We start from the raw sequence: 14,387 nt of genomic DNA on the forward strand, positions 1-14,387 counted from the left end.
GTGCTTGGATCAAAATAATATTCTACCTACCCTGTTGTTTTTTTTCAAACTGCTTTCTGGGAAGTTAACAAAACAGGTACAACCAAGAACTGAGAGGGTTTCAAACTGCTTCCTGGGAAGTCAACAAAGGAGGCACAACCAAGAACTGAGAGGGTTTCAAATTGCTTTCTGGGAAGTCAACAAAGGCAGCACAACCAAGAAATGAGAGGGTTTCAAACTGCTTCCTGGGAAGTCATAAAAGTAGGTATAACCAAGAACTGAGAGGATTTCAAAGCTTCATCGGTAGTCAACTATGGAGGCACAAGCAAGTGCAGATAGCTGCTTCCTGTGAAGTCAAAGAGGGATGTACAACCATGAACTGAAAGAGTTTCAAAATGCTTCCATGGAATTCAACAAAGGAGGCACAACAGTGAACAGATGGTTTCAAACTGCTTCTTGTAAAGTAAAATATGGACATACGACCAAGAACAGAGAGAAGTTCAAACTGATTCCTTGAAAGTCACCAAATGTGGCAAAATCAAGAACAAACAGTACCAATGTTTCAAACTGCTTCCTGGGAAGTCAACACAAAGAACAAAGTTAACGATTTCAAACTGATTCTTGGAAAGTCATGTAAGGATGTACAATTTGTTCAGTGTATTATGTTTTTTTTATAATTTGTATTAGGAAACAAAAGTTACTGCCATCTTTTTCGTCTATAGTATATACATTTTTATCACATGTTTGACGTCGCAGGAGTGTAATAAAGCCATTAAATAAAAGTGATAATACACTAGTGTAATAAAGTTTTGACGTCGACGTCATTTATAGTATATGAGACGTTGGTCAAATTGACTTGTTTATAATTATAGTAAAAGAAAGTAGGATTTTTGATGTTTCGACAGGAAAGGCTAGCATGTGATAAAAAGAATATTACATTTGTGACTTTCCACACTGAATTTATTAAACGAGTTGAATAAAATTGATAAAATGCTCGGCAGAGCCTCGCATTTTATTATTTTATTCAACTCGTTTAATAAATTCAATATGAAAAGACACTCATGTAATATCCTCTATATATTTCCCACACAACTAAAAGCTTATTTCAAAACAATGAATCCCAATAAAGAAATGAGCCGCGCCATGAGAAAACCAACATATTGCGTTTGCGACCAGCATGGATCCAGACCAGCCTGCACATCCGCGTAGTCTGGTCAGAATCCATGCTGTTAGTTTAAACTGTATCCATGCTGTTCACTTTCAAAGCCTATTGCAATTAGAGAAACTGTTAGCGAACAGCATGGATCCTGACTAGACTGCGCAGATACTATGGTGTGGCTCAAATATTCATCCCAGGGCCTCTGAAAATCAACAGTACACTACGTTGATGTAGAAAATTCCTTTAAAGCTGTTAAATGAATTAGAATATTTCTCCTTTTTTCAGGAACCTGAAAAGATTTCATGGTGAGTTTTACTTGATTCTTCATTTCTCATTAAGTTCTACAAAAAATAGTTTGTTTTCATATTTTGTAACAGATACTAATAATACCTTTATAATACTAATTTAAATAAGTGTAATTTATTTCAATGTCGACTACTGTTTATTATGTTTTTAGTGAATTACTGATATATAACAGTAAACTTTCTCAGGGAAAATATTTTAGATATTTTCAGAGTGCAAACACCTAGTTAAATATATAAAATACATTCTTCACTGGTATAGTACTTCATATGGGTAAAGTTGGATAAAATCATTGAAAAGTACGGGAAATAAAAAAATAATTTAATTCTTACATAATTATGTCAAATCAAAATATTTTTCACTAGTGAAAACCAGAAGCAATATTATCTTGAGCAACTATCACATTTTGCACTTTCATAAGAAAGAATGAAATTTCAATGTCACATTTAAACAAATAAAATTTTATGTCCTATAATAACCACGTCTGTGTTTCCAGGGAGGTAGACATACAGTGGAATAACTCCTGTGTTACTGTACTGTATAAAGGTATACTACATCAAAAGCTGTTAAAATGTTTCATGCTATTGATCATTTTGTATACATGTATTTGCAGACATTATGGAGAAATCTGTGCTGGTAACACTTTTGATAACATGCTCACTTACGACTTTAACAACTGGTGAAGTGTCAACACTGAATCACACGATGACACTGCTACAGGACCTCATGGAAAATTACGACAAGAGATTGCGACCTATCTACGAGCAACATGATGCAATAAATGTACATATGAATTTTAGTCTGGAAATGGTGCGATCATTTAATGATGTTTCCGGAGAAATTGTACTTCTAGGTACATTTAGCATGTTATGGTTTGAAGAAAGACTTCAATGGAAACCGCAAGATTATGGAAACATTACTGAAATTATTTTACCCAAAAACGACATTTGGCATCCAGACCTATTCATGAGGACATCTTTGAATACACTGAGTCAACCAGGAAACGCTGCATCCAAAGTTTCTATAAAATTTAATGGAAATGCTGTAATGAGAAGTACAGACTTACTAACGTCAGTTTGCCCGGTTGATGTCCAGAATTACCCTAATGACCGTCAAACATGTATCTTAAAAACTGTTCCAACAGGATATACACCCAGTCAAATGAAACTTGTTAAAACCACATCTGTTATTTATGATATACCAGCAAATAACGAATGGGATATCTCGGAAATTCTTTCATATGCTGCAAGGGGGGAATTCGACATACAGATACCCTTGAAATGTCGCAGTATGTATGGATTAATGACTATGAAAATTCCAATTCACTTGCTAGGAGTATTAAATTCTTGGGTGTTTTTTCTACCTCCTGATTCTGGAGAGCGAACTTCATATTCAATAACAACTTTTCTTGCTTTTACTGTGTACATGGGAATATTGACGGACAACATGCCAAAGGGTTCAATGCCAGTTGCAAACCTAATGTTTCAAGTGTTTATTATGCTGACCCTTACAGAAGCAAGCCTCTGTGGCGTACATGCTGCGTATTTGCTGTGTATATGCCGCGAACACAGTAGTACGCCAGAGGAGTACATTTTACATACACCGCATGGCGCGTACATGCCGCGTACTATTTCGACGAGTACACAGCATGTATGCAGGAGGTCACTAGTACACTTCAAGTACGCAGCACAGACTCTGAAAATTTAAGGAGTACACTGCATGTACGCAGGAGGGACTTGTACAAGAAAATAGTACACTGCATGTACACCGCAGATACTTTGAAATTTGTGCAGTACACTTCATATACGCGGGAAAGACTTGTACAATTTCTTTTGGCATTTATACTTAGTTTTTTTTTTATAAGTTAAAGTCTGAAGTAAACTTCATATACGCGGGAGGGACTTGTTAATTTTCTTTTGGTGTTTATACTTTGAATTTTTTTAGGTAAAAGTCTGAAGTACACTTCATGCAGGAAGGATTTGTACATTTTTTTTTTTTTTTTTGGAAGCAAGAACTTGATTTCCGAGTAACTTTTATCTTAATAGCATAGAATAGTTCAGATTACCGGTATTCTGAACAATGAAAATTTGCCAAACTATTTGCAATGTTCATTTGTGAAGCTTACATCTTGGTGATTTCTGAGCTGCACCTTGCATGCAGTGTAAAAATATATTCTTTTTCATTTTGAATTAATCCTGGAGCTTTCTAACTTGGATAATTGAAAAGCCTTTTTTGAACTTCGTTGCATTACATTTTGTAATACATGAAATAATCACCAAGATAATGCCTCAACAGCGCCCGAATGAGAAGAATTAATAGCTCTCACTGTTATCTGAATACTCTTAAGCAAAACACCATTCTATCATGTTTTATAAAGGCTTTAATGTTCATTATGTTAACTCATTAAGGCCTCACCAAATTAAAAAGTTGTTCAACGGATTTGCCGCTCATATATTTTCAGAACTTTTTTGGCTAATTGCGCTCGCCCCATTGGAAAAAATCAATCCAAAATTTTTTGGTGCGCTACTTTTTACGGACGTAAAAGTGTACAAATGCTTATATAATTCCAGTCCTAGATTGTTCTCAGATGGATTTTAATCAAAATAAATACATACTACGCACACATCGTCTATAATAAATCATAACACTTATATTTAGTTGCATTAAAGTTGTTTCCCCTTGATGCAGTTACGCCATTTTCTTCAAATGTTTACCAAATTACATGCTACAAAAATTGATTTATTTCATTGAAAAGTGGATGAAGAAAAGCATACTAATTTATTTGATAACATCAATCTACATTATTTTGGTAAGGGTAAATACTTATTGATGCATGTCACTTATCTTTTTTCTGTTTTTTTTCTGTCCAAATGATCAGCATTTGCATACGAAAGTTGGTGGGGTAAGGAATTTACATTATCACAGCAGTTTCGCCACAAGAGTACACAGCATGTATGCAGCAGGAGTACACAGCATGTACGCCGCAGGACTCGGGCCAGGAGTACACCACATGTACGCCGCAGGAGTACACAGCATGTACGCCGCAAGAGTACACAGCATGTACGCCGCAGGGGTAGTACACCGCAGGCTCATTTGCATGTGAAAAGTGTATGTGCCGCGTACATGCTGTGTACTATTTCCCGCATACTAAATTCCACCAGCGTACATCCTGTGTACTATGTAGTCCACAGCATGTACGCAGCAAGTAGTACGCGTTAGAGCTCATTTGCATGTCAAAAGTGTACTACAAACGTACTATCGGTGTATGTGCGGTGTATATCCTGCGTACTATTTAAAGCCCTTGATTTCAGTACACATCATGTACGCATCATATACGCTGTATGTACACAGCAAGAGTACGCAGCAGGCCTTTTTCTTCTGTAAGGGGATATACAGTGCAACAATCCTCCTGTGTACAATCATATCTCTACAGATACACACAAATCAGGGCAAGAAACCTGTTCCAAGTCATACACAGAAAATTATCAACCTCTTGTCACTTTCCTGCTTAAGAAACAGAAAAAAAACTATTTCTAGCATGGACTTAACTCAGAATGACACCAAACATCCAATTTCTACAAATGCAGAAACAACAAAGCAAAACATACTATTTACTTCGCGACGTTTTTCTACTGGACACATGGCTGAGGCAAATTTGGAGAAAATTCCAGAAAAAGATTTGCCAGCAACATCTGCTGAAAGTCCATGTGATCCAGCCAGTTATGTAGAGGAGATGTCTTGGACACATGTTGGAAACATTTTTGATGCATATATGTTTTTTTTTTTTCATCCTATGGTTCAGTATTGTGACAATTATTTACAACATTTTAACATTAGAATGAAGTACAGTAAAAACCGGGCACTCCTAATACCAGAATCCTCTGAAAACTGGACGATTTTCAAAGTCCCAAGTTTTTCTCTTATAAGTTCAATCAAAAAAGTACTCTGAATACCAGAAACTCTGAATTCTGAAAACCGGATGTTTTTACATGGCCACAAAAGAATATTATACATAAAAAAATCCTCTGAAAACCAGACAGTAAGTGTCAAAACTTAAGTGTATTATGACTCTGAATTAATTTTAAAAACACAATCTCAAGCAAGTTTTTTGGATTGATATAATGTGCACCATCTTAGTTTGTTGACATTTTGCTCTGAAAAAACTTCAAATAAATAAAGTTTGGACATGAACTGTGAAATGAAATTTATATCATGGGATTTTTAAATATCTAAACTTTATTTCTCGAAAAGGAGGATAAAAGTGAGTTTATAATTTTGAAGATATTATTGATAAAACATTGTTGTTTAAGAGATAAACTTTTACCTGTATTAGTAATGCATCATTGACTTTCATACCTTCTATTGTTGTTGAACAATATAACACAATGGAATACCTGTATGAATGCAGAGTGCAATACCTGGCAGGGTAATGACCAAATTTTAAAATTATGGAAGCGTAAAGGGACACTTAACTCACTGCCTGTTATTATCTACATAAAATCTCACAAAATGGGCATTGAAATTGAAATATACAGATGCAGAATTGGACTTTTTAGCAGTGGAACACATAGAAGAGATTGTGTAAATAAAAACAGAGCAAAAAACCGGAATTTATAATGCGTACACGAAATCATCGGACATACACTTTCGCACAATTGCTTCATTTTTGGTGATTATACCAATGATCATAGCATGCAAATATACAACAGAATTCTGCTGTACTTATGATGTTAGTACCTTCTTGGGTGAAGACGTATGTTCGCTAGCTGTTAGCCCATTGAATGCTATATGCAAAATTAAAGGACCTATGTCATCTACAAACATGACTGTTGAAACCAAAACTGTTTGGGGTAAACTCGTAGAAAGTCTACTCATGCTCGCTGCAGATGTAGAAAGAAACCTGGGTCCAACCAACAACAACGATATTATAAAGGCAATTAAAGATTCAGAAAATAAGTTGCTTAATGAAATTAGGCAAGTTAAAGCTGATGTTTCAGAAGTAAAGTCTGACATTATACTTTTGAAGCAAGATAATATGGAAGTGAAAAGGAGTATAAAAGACATTCAAAGAACACAAAATGTATTGGGTGAGAAAGTGCAAAAAGTAGAATACGATATTGACATCTTACATGAGATAAAATCAAATATGCAGGCTGATATTGAATACATGAACGGAAAAATTGATGACAGAATTGATATAATTAATAGACTAGACGATGATATAGACAAACTTGATTCGAAAAGTAGATCAGATAGCATGCCCATTTTCGGTTTAGAACTTGGAGTTGACGACACCCAAAAGTCACTTTATGAAAGAAGTGGTAAACAAAGTATTAAAGATAGCATGCCCGGATGGAGATTGGGCTGCAGACGATATAAAACATGTTAGAAAAGTGGGTGAAGAGTCCCAAGACAAAGCTCCTATAATAATAGTCCAATTCAGAGATGATGATGATAAATTCGAAATATATAAGGGTCGAGATGAACTTCGTAAAATGGAAATATGTGTAGGTGACGATCTGACAGTAAGGCAGCGTAATAAATTGAAAACTTTGCGCAGCCAAGGCAGATTTGGATACTATTTCAATGGTAGACTGCAGTATAGAACGGAAAATGAAATGCAAGAGCTAGGTAACTCCTGCAGGGTACTAAAAGCCAACCGAAAGACATGAAATGAGCAAGAAACTGAGTTAAACAAGCAAATTTGATGAATTGGAATCCCCCGCCGAAAGGGTCAGAGTTGAGGAACGGCAAAAAAATATATCCAGCAAAAAGTTAAGAATGTTACCAAGAAGCAAATAATTTCATTAGTCAAAATCAAATTAAAAGAAAATGAATGGTTTGTTTGGGTGGGGTCGGGGGTGGGGGGTGAGGATACAACAGTTTACATGTTGATTATAAATATTGATAGAAAACGAAAAATGAAAAAAAAAAAATTCGGGGGGGGGGGGGGGGGGGGGGGGGGGGGGGGGGGGGACCAAGGTAAGGGGGTGACCAGGTGTAGGTACACAACATCACATGTTTATAATAAATGTTCATGGAAAAGAATGAAAGAAGTTTAATGAAATTCTTCCAATTGGTTGGTTTGTTATGTACAGATCTGTGGATTTTTAAACAACTAAAGGGCAATAACTATATGGAAAATTGACCAATCAAAAAAAAAATTGAAGGGCATCGTCGCAGTATCTTGGTTCATGTCTGTTTCAAGTTTGATGAAATTCTACCTGCTAGTTACTGAGAAATGGCTGCAGACGGACATTTTTCATTAAATCAAGGGCAATAACTCTGAGGGAAATTGACCTATCAAAAAAAAAACTTGACGGGCATCAGCGCAGTATCTTGGTTCATGTCTATTTCAAATTTGATGAAATTCTACCTGTTAGTTACTGAGAAATGGCTGCAGACGGACATTTTTTATTAAATCAAGGGCAATAACTCTGAGGGAAATTGACCAATCAAAAAAAAAACTTGACGGGCATCATCGCAGTATGTTGGTTCATGTTTATTTCAAGTTTCATGAAATTCTACCAAGTAGTTACTGAGAAATGGCTGCGGACGGACGGACGGACGGACGGACTGACGGACGGACAACGCCATTTCAATACCCCCCTCCCGATTTCATCGGCGGGGGATAATAATCACAGTGAAGATACTTATATCCATGACACTAGTGTCCAAATAGCAAGTGTAATCAATGATAGTCCCATTGATACCCACAACCTATAGGATTCAGGCCAAAGCCCAATAAATGCGAATATCAAATTAGCTTGCTGGAATGTTGAAGGTTTGAAGGTTTATTGAACAAATTACAATTTTCAGATTTTACATTGTACCTCAAAACGTTTGATATATTTGGTTTACTCGAAACTTGGACACAATCCGAGGACAGTATAGAGTTCTTGTTTGCTGATTATCAAGGGTTTACTGTAGATGCATTTAAGTATGAAAAATAAGGAAGACAATATGGCAGGTATCTCAGTATTTGTCAAAAAATCTATATTAAAATTTGTAAAGCGAGTGCAATCTAGTTGTAAATTTTGTATATATCTCTGAATAGACAAACGTTTATTTAACATTGAGAAGGATGTTCTAATGTGTTTTGCATATCTTCCGCCAGATTTCTCAAATTCGTATAAACATGAATATAACAAAGGTTTAGAACTGTTTGAAGATTACCTTAACGAACCAGATGTTAATCTACATGAACTATACATTTGTGTCTACGATGACTTGAAAGCAAGAACTGCTGAAAAAGAGGATTATACAGAGTTCGAAAATACCCCTCCAGAATTGTTAGAATATGACGACATTATTAATGAATTTTATTTACCAAGATCTTCATGTGACCAAGTTTGTAATAGTGCTGGAGAAAAACTTCTGAATTTCTGCAAGGCTTACTCGCTTTTAATTGCAAATGGCAGAGTTATTGCAGATACAAATGGTCCTCATTTTACATTCGTAGGGCCATTAGGTAACAGTGTTATAGATTATTTTATGTGTCCATGGGAAATTTTGAAAAGAATAAGCTTTGATGTTGGAGATAGAACTGAATCACACCATTTTCCAATAGAAGTGTTGTTTAAACTTTGCTTGAGTAATGAAACAGAGCACAAAGAAGATAAATTGAAGGGAAATAAAACAAAGTATAATTTTAGCGACTTAAATAAAAAGCATTTTATTAGACCCTTGGAAGAAAAATTGTCAAATGATAAAATGCACGAGATACTGAGTTTAATTGACAATAAAAGTACAGATACAAGTATCATACTTTCAGAAATAAAAGGCATTTTAAAACAAAGTGCACAGTGTTGTATTAAAACGAACAAAGAATACTCCACATCACAGCCACCTTGGTTTGATATAGAGTGTCATACACTACAAAAACTGAAATTTGCTAACCTTAGAAAGTACAGAAAAATTCGTTACTTAAATGAATATAAATCAGCACGAACTTCGTTTAAAACTTTTTGCGAAGCCAAGAAAAATACGTATTACAAAACTAAACTGAATGACTTAGTAGAATCTATCAACAACCCAAAATCATTTTGGAAGAAATTGAAACTTTTTTCAAACAAACACCCAACAAACAATGATATACCCAATGAACAATGGAAGACTTATTTTGAAAGTCTATTTAGCATAGAAAATGAAGAAAATATTGATAATGACATAAAAATGGATGATGATGCTGATTTAGACGAGTTACAAAATATATTTAATTCTGAAATAACAGAGGAAGAAGTTTTGAATAGTGTCAAAGCCCTTATAGAAGAAAAAGCCGCAGGCCCAGATGAACTATCGCCCGGGATATTTATATACTCAGTAGATATTATTCTGCCAATATTAAATCGTCTATTCAATAGGTTATTTTTCAAAGGGGAATTTCCAGAAGAATGGAGCAGTGCTATAATCGTTCCCTTGTTTAAGAAAGGAGACCCAAGTAAACCGGAAAACTATAGAGGAATTTTTCATCAATGAACTGGCCGAAATGATACAAACAAGTGATGTAAGAGGAGTACAACTATTTCCGGATATTACAGAAATCCCTATTCTTATGTTTGCTGATGATGTTGCACTGATTTCGGACACAGTCATAGGCCTTCAATGCCAATTAGACATGTTGTACGAATTTTGTTTAAGTAGTTGCTTAAAAGTGAATGTTAACAAAACAAAAATAATGGCTTTTAAAAGAGGAGGAAAACTTTCAAATTCTGAGAGATGGTACTACAATGGATATCCTTTAAGCTGTGTTAACTCATTTACTTATGTCGGTGTAACGTTTAGTCGATGTCTTTCTTACAATAAAATGGCATCTGAATTAGCAACTAAAGGGAAAAAAGTACTGATTTCATTACTAAAAACACTATACAAAGGTGGCCAGATGCCAAAATCCATATTTTTCAAATTTTTTTATACCAAAATACTACCAATTTTACTGTATGGGTCAGAAATATGGGGATTTGAACCTAGAGAAAGTACAGAAATAGTGCATAGATATGCTTGCAAACGTTACATGTGCGTATATCAAAATTCATGTAATGCAGCCGTCCTAGGAGATTGCGGAAGATTACCGTTATGGCTAGAATCTACTAAACGTGTTATAAAATACTGGTTAAAGATTTTAAAAATCCCTGAAAACAGATAGGTTAAAAAGTGTTATTTGATGCAGCGTTATTATGATAATATAGGTAATGTAAATTGGGCATCTAAGGTCAAAAATATATTGTATGAAAACGGTTTCGGTTACATCTGGGATCAACAGTGTGTAGCAAATGAAAACCAGTTTATAAGAACTTTCGTAGACAGACTGAAAGATCAATATTTGCAAACCTGGAGAGCAAGTCTCAACAGCTCATCTAAGCTGTTTTACTACAAGCATTATAAGTCATACTTTGAACATGAAACATATCTAGACTGCCTAACAATACGTAAATTTGCTGTTATATATTGTTCTAATATATGTACTCCTGTATAACAAATAATCGTCTAGATTTTGTTGTTAACTAAAACGGTGCATTATAATTCAGTTGTTTCTATTTAACATGTTATGGGCCGGAGGCCTGAATCATTATGTAAATAAAGTAAAGTAAAGGTGACAACAAAAATGTTACCTAAGTAGGTGTGAAAAACATTTGTGTGTTTGCATTTTGTATATTAGCTATAAAAGATAGCTTATAAAGTTCAAAACATTTTAATCCAATAGGGAGAATGGTGTACAAGTGATTTTTCATATAATTACATTTTTTTATATGAAATTCTTATTAATTATTATTGGTATTAATTACAATGTATTAAATATTGATAGTCACATGATGCATGTTCCATGACTTATAGGAGCTAGACTATTTATATCGCCACGATATGGGAAACATTTTTTCATTATAAAGTATCATTTTAAGTGGTTTTTCTGTTAGAAATAATTCAGTTTTAATATATAACACAGAGATACAATGCAAATTTGGGAAAAGAAAAAACCTAAAAGACATTTAACATGATACAGTCAGATTAAATAAATAAGAATAGACATATAGAAATCTTCTCAGAAATTTGTGCAGAAGCCTCTGAAAACCGGAATCCTCTGAAAACCGGACTTTTGACTTGGTCCGGACAGGGTCCGGTTTTCGGAGTTTCTACTGTATATAGGGGTTATATTCTAAATATTCTGAATTAAAAAAAAAACACTTCATGTGACTTCATATCTGATATACAAGAATATAGAGCACATTTAAAGTACTTCATACCTAAACAGATATATATTTCTCAGACTGACAGCAAAAAATAAATTTTCTGTGTCTGAAAATAAAAACTTTTGTCTGTTTTCATATGCTTGCATTTGGTAACGAAACAGACCTTGACCTTGAGCCAATATAGCTGAAAGTTACATTACGCACATATGCTGATTATCAGGGGTGTACAATAAATACATGTTAAAGTGCTCTCATTTCTTCACAAATTATGAAAAAATCTAAGAAAGTATTTTATTATGTAGATGAGGGAATATTTTATTCAATTTTCAAAATGTTTTTATCCTCAGACATAGTTTAAGGAAATGCTAGTCCCCATAGCAATGTAATGTGACATCATCTGGCCAAATTTGTCTCTTTTGATAATTGTTTGATATGAAAATCAGTGTTGGATAAGTGATATCATTAAAATGTCTGGCAAGCAAATTGTTTTGAACATTGTCTGAAAATAAATTTTGAATGGAGATCAGCGATAACGTTTCATGTTTTGAACTGAAAATCAAAGAAAAGACATATACGCTATATAAGGCTAAACAGTATTTCTATCACTGATTTTTGCAGATCATATGTCAGATGGCAATAAAGTCCACATTTTGAAAAAGAAAGAACTCTCTGATACAGATCTATGCTCCTATATTTCATCAATACCACAGGGATATTACATGAAAAGATTTTATTTGTTTCAAGAAAGGCATATGATCAAGAAACACAGAATCACTTGTATTAATTTTGTTTGGCATGACGGTGTCATAATGATGTTGGGCTGCTATATAGTGACATTGCCAAAGAAACCATAAATAAATAATTTTCATATTCTTAAAACTTTTAATTAAAAATTTATATTCAGTATATTCTAATTTATCAAATTTTCAAATTTCAACAAAGCAAATTTGACCAGCAGTAAAAGCTTTTGAGCCCTTGTCCAGGTAATTATTTATCAGAGGAGGACGTAAAACTGTGGCAGTGGTAGGGTGGTTGGGGGCTTTATGCGGTGGTGGTGATGGAATACAAAGGCATAGAAAACTAAAGACTTTTTTTAGGTGGGAGCTCAATGTGTGTGTTGATGGCGGGGGAGTGGGGAGAGTAATATGAACTCAGTTTGGGACTTGAACTTTGTCCTAACAACCAAGTTCATGTGTAAGAATATAAAAGTGTGTGTGTGTTGTTTTTTGTTTTTTTTTGGGGGGGGGGGGGGGGAGGGGTTAAGTGGGAATTGAGTAGTTGGGATATGTGTATTGTGTTGCACTCCTCAAGAATAAAAGTGATTTTTTGGGGGTGGGGATGGGGGTGGAGTAATGTGTATAACTGTACTCCTAATATCAACTCATCAGCACCCACCCATATTAAAAGTTCGAAGTAAATATCTTGAATAGTTTTGAAGTTGTGCTCAGAACACAAAATAAAAGAACAGATCTGAACCCAATTTTTGACCTTGACCTTTGACCCACTAACCAAGTTCATTTGCTTTGCACATCATCACACCACAACTTATAGATATACGTTGTGCATTCGGGCGTAAATGTACTTTTTATATTGAACTAATCTAAGTAAAGGGGTGCTATAGTTTACTGAATATATATTTTATACATATAAGACACCAATCAATCGGACGTACTAAACTTGTCACATTGGCGCAGTATGTTAGAGTGAACGTCGCATACAATGTATTAGGTGTAGGTCTGGGTTTGAATCCCGGAAAGGTAAGACTTTTTTTTTTTTGATAACTACATTGTATAATATCTAGCTTTTTTCATGAAAGTCGTTATTAACGTTGATGATTCAATGGACAATTCGTAAACCGACACTGCCAGCGAATCTGAGGATTAACCTTGTTTGTGAATTGAAATAATATTTTTTCTGATATGAAATAAATTGTGAGAGAAAAAAAAATATAAAAGAAAACGAATGGGAAAAAATGAAGAAAATAATTCAAAACAGTAAATATCAAAGTCCAGGCAATAAAATATGATAGGTACTTTTTGAATTATAATTCATAATACAATAAAATGAAATTCTGTTGGGGTTCCAAGTTCGAACCCACAGGTTACATGCATGCCATGTATCAGGGGCAATCACACTTATCAATACACTGTGCAGTCTTTGATCGCAACTCGGTTAATTTCTTACATTATATACCTATTTCTTACGTAAATCATCAGCCGAGATGATCCGAATACCAGATCCACCTTAGTTAATGAACTCGCCCAAAGGTCATTTTTGAAGGTCAAAGTATACCTATACCTATATGCCAAGTATGAAGTCAATACCTTGAATGGTTATTAACTTGCGCTCATTGCACAAAGTATGACTGACTGATTTGACCTTGCTATGACCTTGACATCTGATCTACAGTCCTGGTTCATGCACTCTGAACATCATCTCATTACCACCTATCAATATGCCATGAAAGAAGGTAATAGGACAATTTTGACCTTTGAGCTCCATTTGCAACCATGACCTTTGTCCTAACAGCCTGCTTATCATCTTATTGCCACCTACATACCTCTACACCAAGTTTCAAGTCAATATCGTGAATGGTTATTGAGTTATGCTCCTGACATGAAATATGACAGATTGACAGATGGATGGACAGACAGAAGGGCAGGCAAAAATAAGCACCATCATAGAATATATCTGTTTTTGCAAAACAGGCATAAATAATGAATTACAAATCATCCTTCACTGGAGTAAAAGCTTGTGAA

At 34.6% G+C, this 14,387-nt stretch overlaps 1 protein-coding gene across 5 annotated transcripts in view; it reads right to left on the minus strand.

The window, feature by feature from the left end:
• LOC123524527 (neurexin-1-like) overlaps positions 1–14,387 on the minus strand; it is a 201,554-nt gene that overhangs the window by 25,762 nt on the left and 161,405 nt on the right. The gene's annotated exons all lie outside the window — the stretch shown is intronic.

This window comes from Mercenaria mercenaria, chromosome 1 (assembly GCF_021730395.1).
Source record: "Mercenaria mercenaria strain notata chromosome 1, MADL_Memer_1, whole genome shotgun sequence".
NCBI classification, from domain to species: domain Eukaryota; kingdom Metazoa; phylum Mollusca; class Bivalvia; order Venerida; family Veneridae; genus Mercenaria; species Mercenaria mercenaria.